General features: G+C 40.8%; 1 pseudogene; it reads right to left on the minus strand.

Annotated features, from left to right (window-relative positions):
• Nucleotides 1–1,711: 1,711 nt before the first annotated feature.
• Nucleotides 1,712–4,685, minus strand: LOC109438990 (toll-like receptor 11; annotated as a pseudogene).
• Between the last annotated feature and the right edge of the window lie 4,697 nt (nt 4,686–9,382).

Raw genomic sequence — 9,382 nt, forward strand, 5'->3', positions numbered from 1 at the left:
CTATCCTATAAAGTTTATTACTACTTTTAGATATGCCTTATTAATGTTATTTGTGTATTTGGCCAAGTGATTTTTGATCAATAGTAAACATAGTTGAGGTCTCTTAAACTTATATGTATATATACTCCTTTGACATGACATTGTTATCAATGTATATAGTTTAGTCTTAACCACCTTTACTTTCTGTCATTAGCACATTCTATTCATTGCCTTTGTCTTTTGCTATTGGATATTGCTAACTAAATTGATTAGCTATATTAAATAAATTAATTAATTAACCCCATTCTGGCATGTGTCCCTCCCTTTTCTTTTCACCACTCGTCATTACAGGTGATCATTTAACAGAGCAATTCAATTTGTCCCATTTAATCCCCAAAGTACAGAATTAAATATAATAGTTAAAAGTTACAGGGAAACACATTATAATTCAATATGGAGAATAACTTTCTAACACAGAAACCTATCCAGTGATGGAACAAGCTGCTCCAGAAGATTACTTTATATCACGGATTTTTATCAGATACAGGCTGTGAATGTGGTACAGGGGACTTAAGCATCAGAAGCAAATTTCTTTCAATCCTGAAATTCTATGATATACATGTAAGATGTGTCAAGAAAAGAAATAAACTCTCCAGGTAACTTCAATGACTTTAAAAAAAAATCTAATGGGAAATATTAACACTGACAAAAATAAATTGTATTTTCCAAGGGTCATTGACTGACAGCAGACAAAGGAAGAAAAGGAATTCTGGATTATAGCTTGGTCAGCAAAGACCCAGAGTTATGCTGCGACTACAAATAGTCCAACTCCATTAATTGAAGAAATTGGTATTTTTCCTGAAAAAAAAAAGAAAAAAAATGTGTGAAGTTGTTTCACTCATTAAGCCAAAATTTGAGTGGCTCCTTAGTTTGACCAAAGGTGGTTCTGCAAGGATTGTGTAGGTGGTTCTGGCGATTTCTGGGCTGAACAAGGAACAAAGATATAACCACCAGATGGCAGTAGCACACACAGGTTTTATTTGGTGATACTGCTTTGATAGATTTGCATGAAGAGTAGGACGTTTCCCACATGCTTGGCTAATTTAACTTTGTAGCAAGGTAAGTTGTCATTGGTTAGAGATAACTGAAGATAGGAGACGGGAGAACATAGAGTACTGGGTTGTAACTCAGAGGAACTAGGGCCAGATCCAAATTTTATAACAGTTGTGCCAGGGTGACAAGTCACTTAATCTTTGTGGGCTTAGATTCCCACCTGTAATATAGGATTAAAACTCTTGTTCTCCCCCATGTAATACTATTATTGTGAGAGCCTCATGAGTTAGGAAAACTCTGAATTTTTGGACCTTTGGTAAATTGCTGACATGGTTTCAATCTAGTTTCAGCAAGCCGACAAATACCTCATTGATTCTTGTCCCATTCTGCTAGAATAAAGTAGATTTTTTTTTTTTTTTTTTTTTTACCAAACAAGTAAATATATTACTTCCATCAGGCAGAATGAATTTATTATGAAAAATGCAGATTTAATTCTAGAAAACATTTTTGTGTATTCTTTTTTAAGGGATGCCTTGTGTTGAGAGGACTAACAAATATTAGAACTGTTTTTTCAATGAATATATTGTTTCTATGTGTTTTCTAATATGTTATCCCATTGGGATTTGGTCTCTTCATGTGTCATTTTTAGTGCGGAAAGTAGGCTTGAAATGAGCCTTGCCTACAGACTGCCCTCCAGTGATGTGATAGCATCCAGGCCCCTTCTGGGAGTTGTTCCTGCATGGCCAAATCTCTCTTTCACAGCCTCAAATCGTTTCTCTTGCCCAGCTTTCCTTAACTTTTTCTGGAGTTGCTCACAGAAGGCATCCCACTCAACTCTCTCTTGGGACAAATCAAAATAGTCCTCCTTCTGCAGCCACCAGGCAAGGTAGCGGTAGCTGGGCAGCTGCTGCTGATCAGTGGGCTCCAGAAAAAGCAGCGGAAGTCCCAGGTTTGGCTACCAAGTGGTAGGTGGCAAGCCTTAATTCTAGGTTGCACCAGGAACTTCCCAGGACCTGGGAGGTGAGTACACAGAGGGTGCCTGTGCTGCTTTCCATGCTGGCAGCCATGGCATCCTTTCTATCCTGCCCAACGCCAACGACCCTCCCAGGCAGGCATAGCCTTAAACCCTCACCATCTAGAAGAGGTTTGATCAAGGTGGGAACCAGTTCTTCCAGTACCCAGGCTTGGTCCTGCCCTCAATAGGATACAACGACATCATCATGGAACTGGCTTCTGGGGCGATGCCCACCCAATTTCCTCCACCAGGCAGGAAATGGGGCCTGGAGCTGGTGAAGCCAGGGCCGTTTAGGACAGTCAAGCAATGTAAGGAAGGTCAGCAGGAACACCAGAGTGAAGCTCGTTAGAAAGCCCTGAAACTCAGGATCATGTGGGCAGTGACCAGGAAGGAAGAAGAGCGATGGCGTCTTGGAGTAATCCCAGGCGTTGGCCTTGCAGACGGAGTTCTCCAGCACATACAGAGAGGTGTTTGGGGACTGTGTTGCCCAAGGCCCCACCCAAGAGCTTCACACTAGCTGATGAAGGTGATATCTGAGAAATAAGCATTTTGAGGCATCTGGGGGAGTAGTCCCTGGAGGCTGCTGTCCAGCCCCAGGGCCCATTTGGACTTGGGCAGCAGCAGCTGAAGGAGACAGAGAGGCTCCTGAGGTTCAGGTCGCTCATTGCCAGTACCTATAACTGAGGCAGCTCCTTCAGTAACATCTCCAGCTTCACTGATCTTGGCTCGCAGAAGAAATCCAAATCTCCCAGCTCCAGCACTCACAGCCTGGGCATCCAAATAGATGCAGATTTTCTGTACCCTCAGGATCAGACCAGAAAAGTTCAAGTGCCCCAGGAGAGGAAGCTGTGGGAAGAGTCTCCAGTACTGATGGCTAGAGAAGATGTAGGGGTTGCAGCCTCGCTAGAGAAGACGCAGGGAAGGGAAATGGACTGTGGTATTGTCCAGATACAGCAACATAGTTTGTAAGGTAAGGTTGGTTCTCCAAGAACAAGAAGTGTTCTCCACTGGGGACCCTAAACACTGGGAGTGGCTGCCTAAACATGGAAGCGGCTGCCCGTACCTCCAAGCTGAGCAGTACTGGAGATCAGGGAGGATAGATCTTCCATGTCTTAGAAGAACCCAGCAGCAGATGACTCAGATTCTGGGGACCCTGGAGCTGTCTGCCTGTGATACACTCTAAATGGGTGCCCAGGAGGTTCAGTGAGGTGAGGGCAGGAAGAGAGGAGAGCCAACTTGGCTGTAGCATCTTAATTTGGTTCCAACACAGTCTAGGGTCTTTAGCCACCTCAGTCCCTCCAGGCTCATACTGAATAAGTTGGAGATATTACCACTCAGCCAGAGCTCTGGAGGAAGAGAGAAGAAGGCCTTGCAGGGCAGAATGCATCGTTCACTGTGGGACAAATCTAGCACGCTCAGATTTGAGCTGACCAGCCTTTCTGGGACACCAAGGTTGGGCCCAGCTTATTCACTGACAGATTGAACCACTGAAGCTGGGGCAGGGCACTCAGGAAACTGGAGGGAAGTAACTGAACTGGTGCATTGGCAGGAAGGCTGAGGAGTTCCAGGGAACTGCAGCTTAGGAGATCCCCATCCTGTAAGTTCTGGATTTGGTTCCTTCCAAGGTTAAGTGCACAAGACTCAAAGTAGCCAGTCATTCCCAGGCAGTGTTTCTGAACCCGTTCCTACAAGGGAGAGGCAGTCCCAGTGGAGCAGCTCTGAGCTTAGGAGGTCTAATGCACTAGTGGGGTGTCATCCAAGCTCAGGGAATGAAGCTGGAAGCCATGCAGAGCTTGGCCTGCTCAGCTGCAGGTTGGCAGACAGATCCAGCACCTCCGGGAAAGGGGTCCAAGGGCTGGGGCTGGTTGTAGGAGAGGAATCAGGGACAAGTTTTGGGAAGAGTCCTTGCAGTTTCTGTAGCTCTGTCAGACAGCTGCGTGCAAGGGTTAGACAAGTAAGGCTGATGGGCAACTGGATGTTCTGGCTATAATTCAGGCAGTGTCCATGGAAGGAAAGGGTGTTGAGGAATCTGAGGGGCTCCAGGGTATCTGGAGAGAGAAACAGACTCCGACAACAGGGAGCATGATGCTTCAAGGAAAGATGCTGCAGATGGTCCAATCCTTGAAATGTTCCAGATGTAATTCTTATAATGCCCGGCTGTAGTCTCAGAAACTGTAGTGTGGGGAGACGTTCAAAGGCATCAGCTGGTAGGATAGGAACTGTGCCCTGGACTCATAGTGCCTCTATATCCCGGCACTGCTCTTAGGGTCTGAGGCAGGTCTTTAACATTGGAGCACGATACAAAAAGGTGCAATCCTGTGGCCCAGGAACAGAAGGGGATGTAAGAGGAGATGGTAGGCAATAGGGAGCTGTCTGATATGGTGTGATTGGGAGCAGTCCAGGCCAGTTCATCAAGCCAAGGCTCATCATGGTCAGCAGTAAGAGAGAGGAGAGTGAAGGAGAACAGAGGTCTTTCCAACCTTGTTCCTACTTCTAGGGAAAGAGGGGAAAGAGGAGGAGTGTCAAATCCTGCAACAGCCAACAATCCCAGACCTGGGCCCTCTGATACACCCAACACACAATATGATCTGGGACATACTGGAGAAACTGTTCTGTGATTACAATATGACAAAAGCATTTTGTCAAGTAGGGAACTCAAATTGTGTGCTCAGATGGCCTCCCTGCAGAGAGAAAACCAGTAGAGGAAGAAACAGATAGACCAGCAAGAAGAGCCTGCAACTTGCAAGAGATCTCAACAGAGAAATGGTGACACTTTCCAAGTCTTCTGCTGTGGATGATTAGCTCAGTTTTCTAATTTCTTTGAAGGGGAGCCCTTAGCTATGAATGGGCGACTTCCAAAACCAGGCAGCAATTTACTTAGTACCAAGTAGATTAGAGGAGAAACAAATGGTATTGATGCAAAAATAATAAGACCTGAACATACACTTTTATTTGATCCTTAGCCATGTGATATACATGGGCTCAATAGCCTTATTTTACTTATGAAGCAATTGAATGTCAAAGAATTTAAGTGACTTGCCTGAGGTCATAGAAGTAAAAGCGGCAGAGCTGTAACTACAGTCCAGGTGGTCTTTCCAGTACAGAAGTCCTCATGCAAGACTAAAGAAACATTTTTTTAAAGGATTTTTTTGACTTTAATATATTCTTTGATTTTTCAATTGCAGTTGACATACAATATTATATTAGTTTCAGGTGTACAACATAGTGATTAGACTTTTTTTATTTAACTGACGAGGTGATCACCCCAATAAATCTAGTACCCATCTGACACCATACAGTTATTACAATATTATTGACTATACCCCTTATGTTATAGTTTACATCCCCATGACTATTTTGTAACTACCAATTTGTACTTCTTAATTTCTTCTACTTTTCCACCCATCCCCCCAACTTCTTTCCCATCTGGCAACACTCAAAATGTTCTCTGTATTTATAGTTTATTTCTGTTTTCTTTGTTTATTCATCTTGTTCTTTAGATTCCATATGTAAATAAAATCAAACAGCATTTGTCTTTCTCTGTCTGATTTATTCCACTCAGCACAATACCCTCTAGGTCCATCCGTGTTGTTGCAAATGACAAGATGTCATTCTTTTTCATGGCTGGGTAATATTCCATTGTATATATGTACCACCACTTCTTTATCCATTCATTCATTGATGGATACCCAGGTTGTCTCCATATCTTGACTATTGTAAATAATGCTGCAATGAACAGATAGATGCACATGTCATTTGGGAGTAGTGCTTAGGTTTCTTCAGATAAATATCCAGAAGTGGGATTATTGAGTACTTCTTTGTCTCTTGTTATAGCCTTTGTTTTAAAGTCTTTTTTGTCTGGTATAAATATTGCAACCCCAGGTTTTTTTGAAATCCATTTTTATGAAATACCTTTTCCATCCCTTTACTTTCAGTTTCTGTGTGTCTTTTGATCTGAAGTGAGTCTCTTGTAGATAGCACACATATATGTAAGGGTTTCGTTTTCTTATCCGTTCAGCCACCCTAGGTCTTTTGATTGCAGCATTTAATCCATTTACATCGAAAGTAATTACTCCTAATTCTTTTGTTTGTTTGTTTGTCTTTCAAAGTTTATTGGGGTGACAGTTGTTAGTAAAATTACATAGATTTCAGGTGTACAATTCTGTATTACATCATCTATAAACCCCATTGTGTGTTCACCACCCAGAGTCAGTTCTCCTTCCATCAACATATATTTGTTCCCCCTACCGTCATCTTCCACCCCGCTCCCCCCTCACCCTCTGGTAACTACTAAACTATTGTCTGTGTCTATGTGTTTTTGTTTCTCATTTGTTTGTCTTGTTTTTTTGTTGTTTTTGGTTTACATACCACATATCAGTGAAATCATATGGTTCTCTGCTTTTTCTGTCTGACTTATTTCGCTCAGCATTACACTCTCAAGATCCATCCATGTTGTCACAAATGGTCCGATTTCATCTTTTCTTACCGCCAAATAGTATTCCATTGTGTATATATACCACAACTTCTTTATCCATTCATCTATGGAAGGACATTTGGCTTGTTTCTATGTCTTGGCCACCGTAAATAAAGCTGCAATGAACATTGGAGCACACATGTCTTTATGTATAAATGTTTTCAGATTTTTGGGGTAGATACCCAGGAGAGGGATTGCTGGGTCATATGGTAATTCTATTCGTAATTTTTTGAGGAACCTCCACACTGCCTTCCATAGCTGCTGTACCAGTCTGCATTCCCACCAACAGTGTATGAGGGTTCCTTTTTCTCCACAGCCTCTCCAACACTTGTTACTATTTGTCTTGTTGATGATAGCCATTCTAACTGGGGTGAGGTGATATCTCATTGTGGTTTTTATTTGCATTTCTCTGATGATTAGTGATGTTGAGCATCTTTTCATATGTCTATTGGCCATGTGTATGTCCTCTTTGGAGAAATGTCTATTCAGGTCCTCGGTCCAGTTTTTAATTGGGTTGTTTGTTTTCTAATTGTTGTATTATATGAGTTCCTTATATATTTTGGATATTAGCCCCTTATTGGAGGCGTTGTTTGCAAAAATATTCTCCCATTCTGTTGGTTGCATTTGTATTTTGTTGATGGTTTCTTTTGCTGTGTGGAAGCTTTTTAGTTTGATATAGCCCCATTCATTTATTTCAGCTTTTACTTCCCTTGTCTTTGAGGTCAACTTTATAAAATCCTCTTTGAACCCAAGGTCCATAAGTTTAGTACTTATGTTTCTTCCATGCAGTTTATTGTTTCAGGTCTTACATTTAGGTCTTTGATCCATTTTTAGTTAATTTTGGTACATGGTGACAGATAGCAGTCTAGTTTTCATTCTTCTGCATGTGACTTTCCAATTCTCCCAGCACCATTTATTGAAGAGGTTTTCTTTTTTATCTTTGGTTATTTTCTAACTCTGTTCCTTGAAAATCTAATAGTGGTATATCAACTATTCTAGAAAATATTTCTTAAGTAAAAATGAATTGATTGGTAAATGTTTTGTCTGGAGTAAGATGATGAATGACTTATGAATTCTTGGTGAGAGGTGATAAATTTGGGCTTTCCTGAGAGCAATAATTCCAGTGGCTGTGCATGTCTCTAGCAGAAATCTTGAAAGCTAAGCTGATAGAGTTGTGACAGGAGTTATTGACTCCTATGGGGCCTGACTCTTCTAAACCAAGGTGGATCCTACACCCACCTATGAATGTCTCATCTTTTCCCCTGAGCTGTCACTTTGTAGGTAAAGGGAAAATTCTAACAACTGGACTGCCACGAGAACTCCTTCTGAGAAAGAGAAATGACTGATATTATTCTGGTGTTAGGCTGTACTTCCTGTCTTTATCCTAAATGAAATCCAAGTATAAATGTGACCTTTTAATGTCATGTTAAAATATTGTTTAGAAATCCCATTTTAGAGTCATCTAACTATAGGGGTATCTAATTTTGTTTAACTTAGTATTTACTAGTTATGGGCTCTCAGACATCATACAGTTACATAATAAGATGTAATAAAAAACTGCTAAATGATGTTATTTATTTTTTAGTGTGGTAGAAAAGATAATCCCAAAGTTTAAGGTTGTATTCCCTTCAGGACATTAACTGCTGGTTTACATATAACTTAAAATTTTTATTTCAGTGTTCTTTTTTATACTCTGATTATATAAAGTCATATTTTTATATTCCCTTTTGAATTGGCTTTGTCATCCTACTGTCTCTCATGAAAGAGTTAAATGCAGTTTTTGACATTGTTCATCATCTATTTGTTTGAGAATTGTGTTTAATAACATTTTAAAAATTATGCTTTGACAGCAACAATTTATAAAAAATATTCAATTATTAATGACTACAGCTGTTTTTTCTATATAAGACCCATTCACAGGCACCAATTAGGTAAGTTGCTTGAGGTGTCACCAAGAGACTCAGCTGTTGTATTAAGGCTCTATAATACCTTGAAGGAAGTGTTTCCATTTCTCCAGCTTCCAGTGATAACTTGGTATTTATCATTAGGCCTGGCCCACTCCAGGAAGCTAAAAGCCAATGAGAATTGCTTTACTCAGATACAGTCTGATACATGGAAAATTGGTAGGATTTGTAGTTTCAAATTCATCAATCCAAGGTAGGCAAAAGGGGTGGGTGGTGTTATGAAATGAAGTCTGACTGTTTCAGGACATGCAAGGCCTAAGGTCAGCTATCCAGCAAGAACTGAGATTCAGACAACTCAATCAACAGCAACCCAGGGAATCCCAGCGTTCATTAGGCTGAGCAGTAAGGACTGCAAAAGCCTCAGACACAGCTAGAGCCCTGGGGACGAGATATTTTTCCAATCTATACAGCCAGTCCTCAATTAGGGCTTGATTTATAAGGAAACAGTTAGGGCACAGACGGGGCAACTGTGATGGTCATCTGAGAATTTTTTATTTTGCTGGGCCTGAAATTATGAAGAAAGGGCTTGTGGGATGAATAGCAGGGAAACATATTCCTTCCTCAAACCCACATAGCTCTTGACAAGCAATGATGTAAGTTTCTTGGATATATTTATTCAAAGCTCCATTCATCTCCCTTGCTCCTCTTTCTGTCTCTGAAACCATTTTTATACCTTCTGTTGTCTGTAATTTTTTCTGTATATACTCTAACATTCATCATTTTTAAATTTAAGAAACCATTGTAATTTTGTTGTTTGAGGTTTATACACTTAGAAGCATTCACAAAACAATGAAATTTCCATAGCATCAGGGAATTCTAGGACTGTCGGCTTCTTGGAAGGTGGTTACAAGGTTTGGATAAGACAGGATCAACTTTATATAACAGAAGGCACTGGAT

Source organism: Rhinolophus sinicus, chromosome 3 (genome assembly GCF_057876585.1).
Source record: "Rhinolophus sinicus isolate RSI-liver-muscle chromosome 3, RSI-T2T, whole genome shotgun sequence".
Lineage (NCBI taxonomy): Eukaryota > Metazoa > Chordata > Mammalia > Chiroptera > Rhinolophidae > Rhinolophus > Rhinolophus sinicus.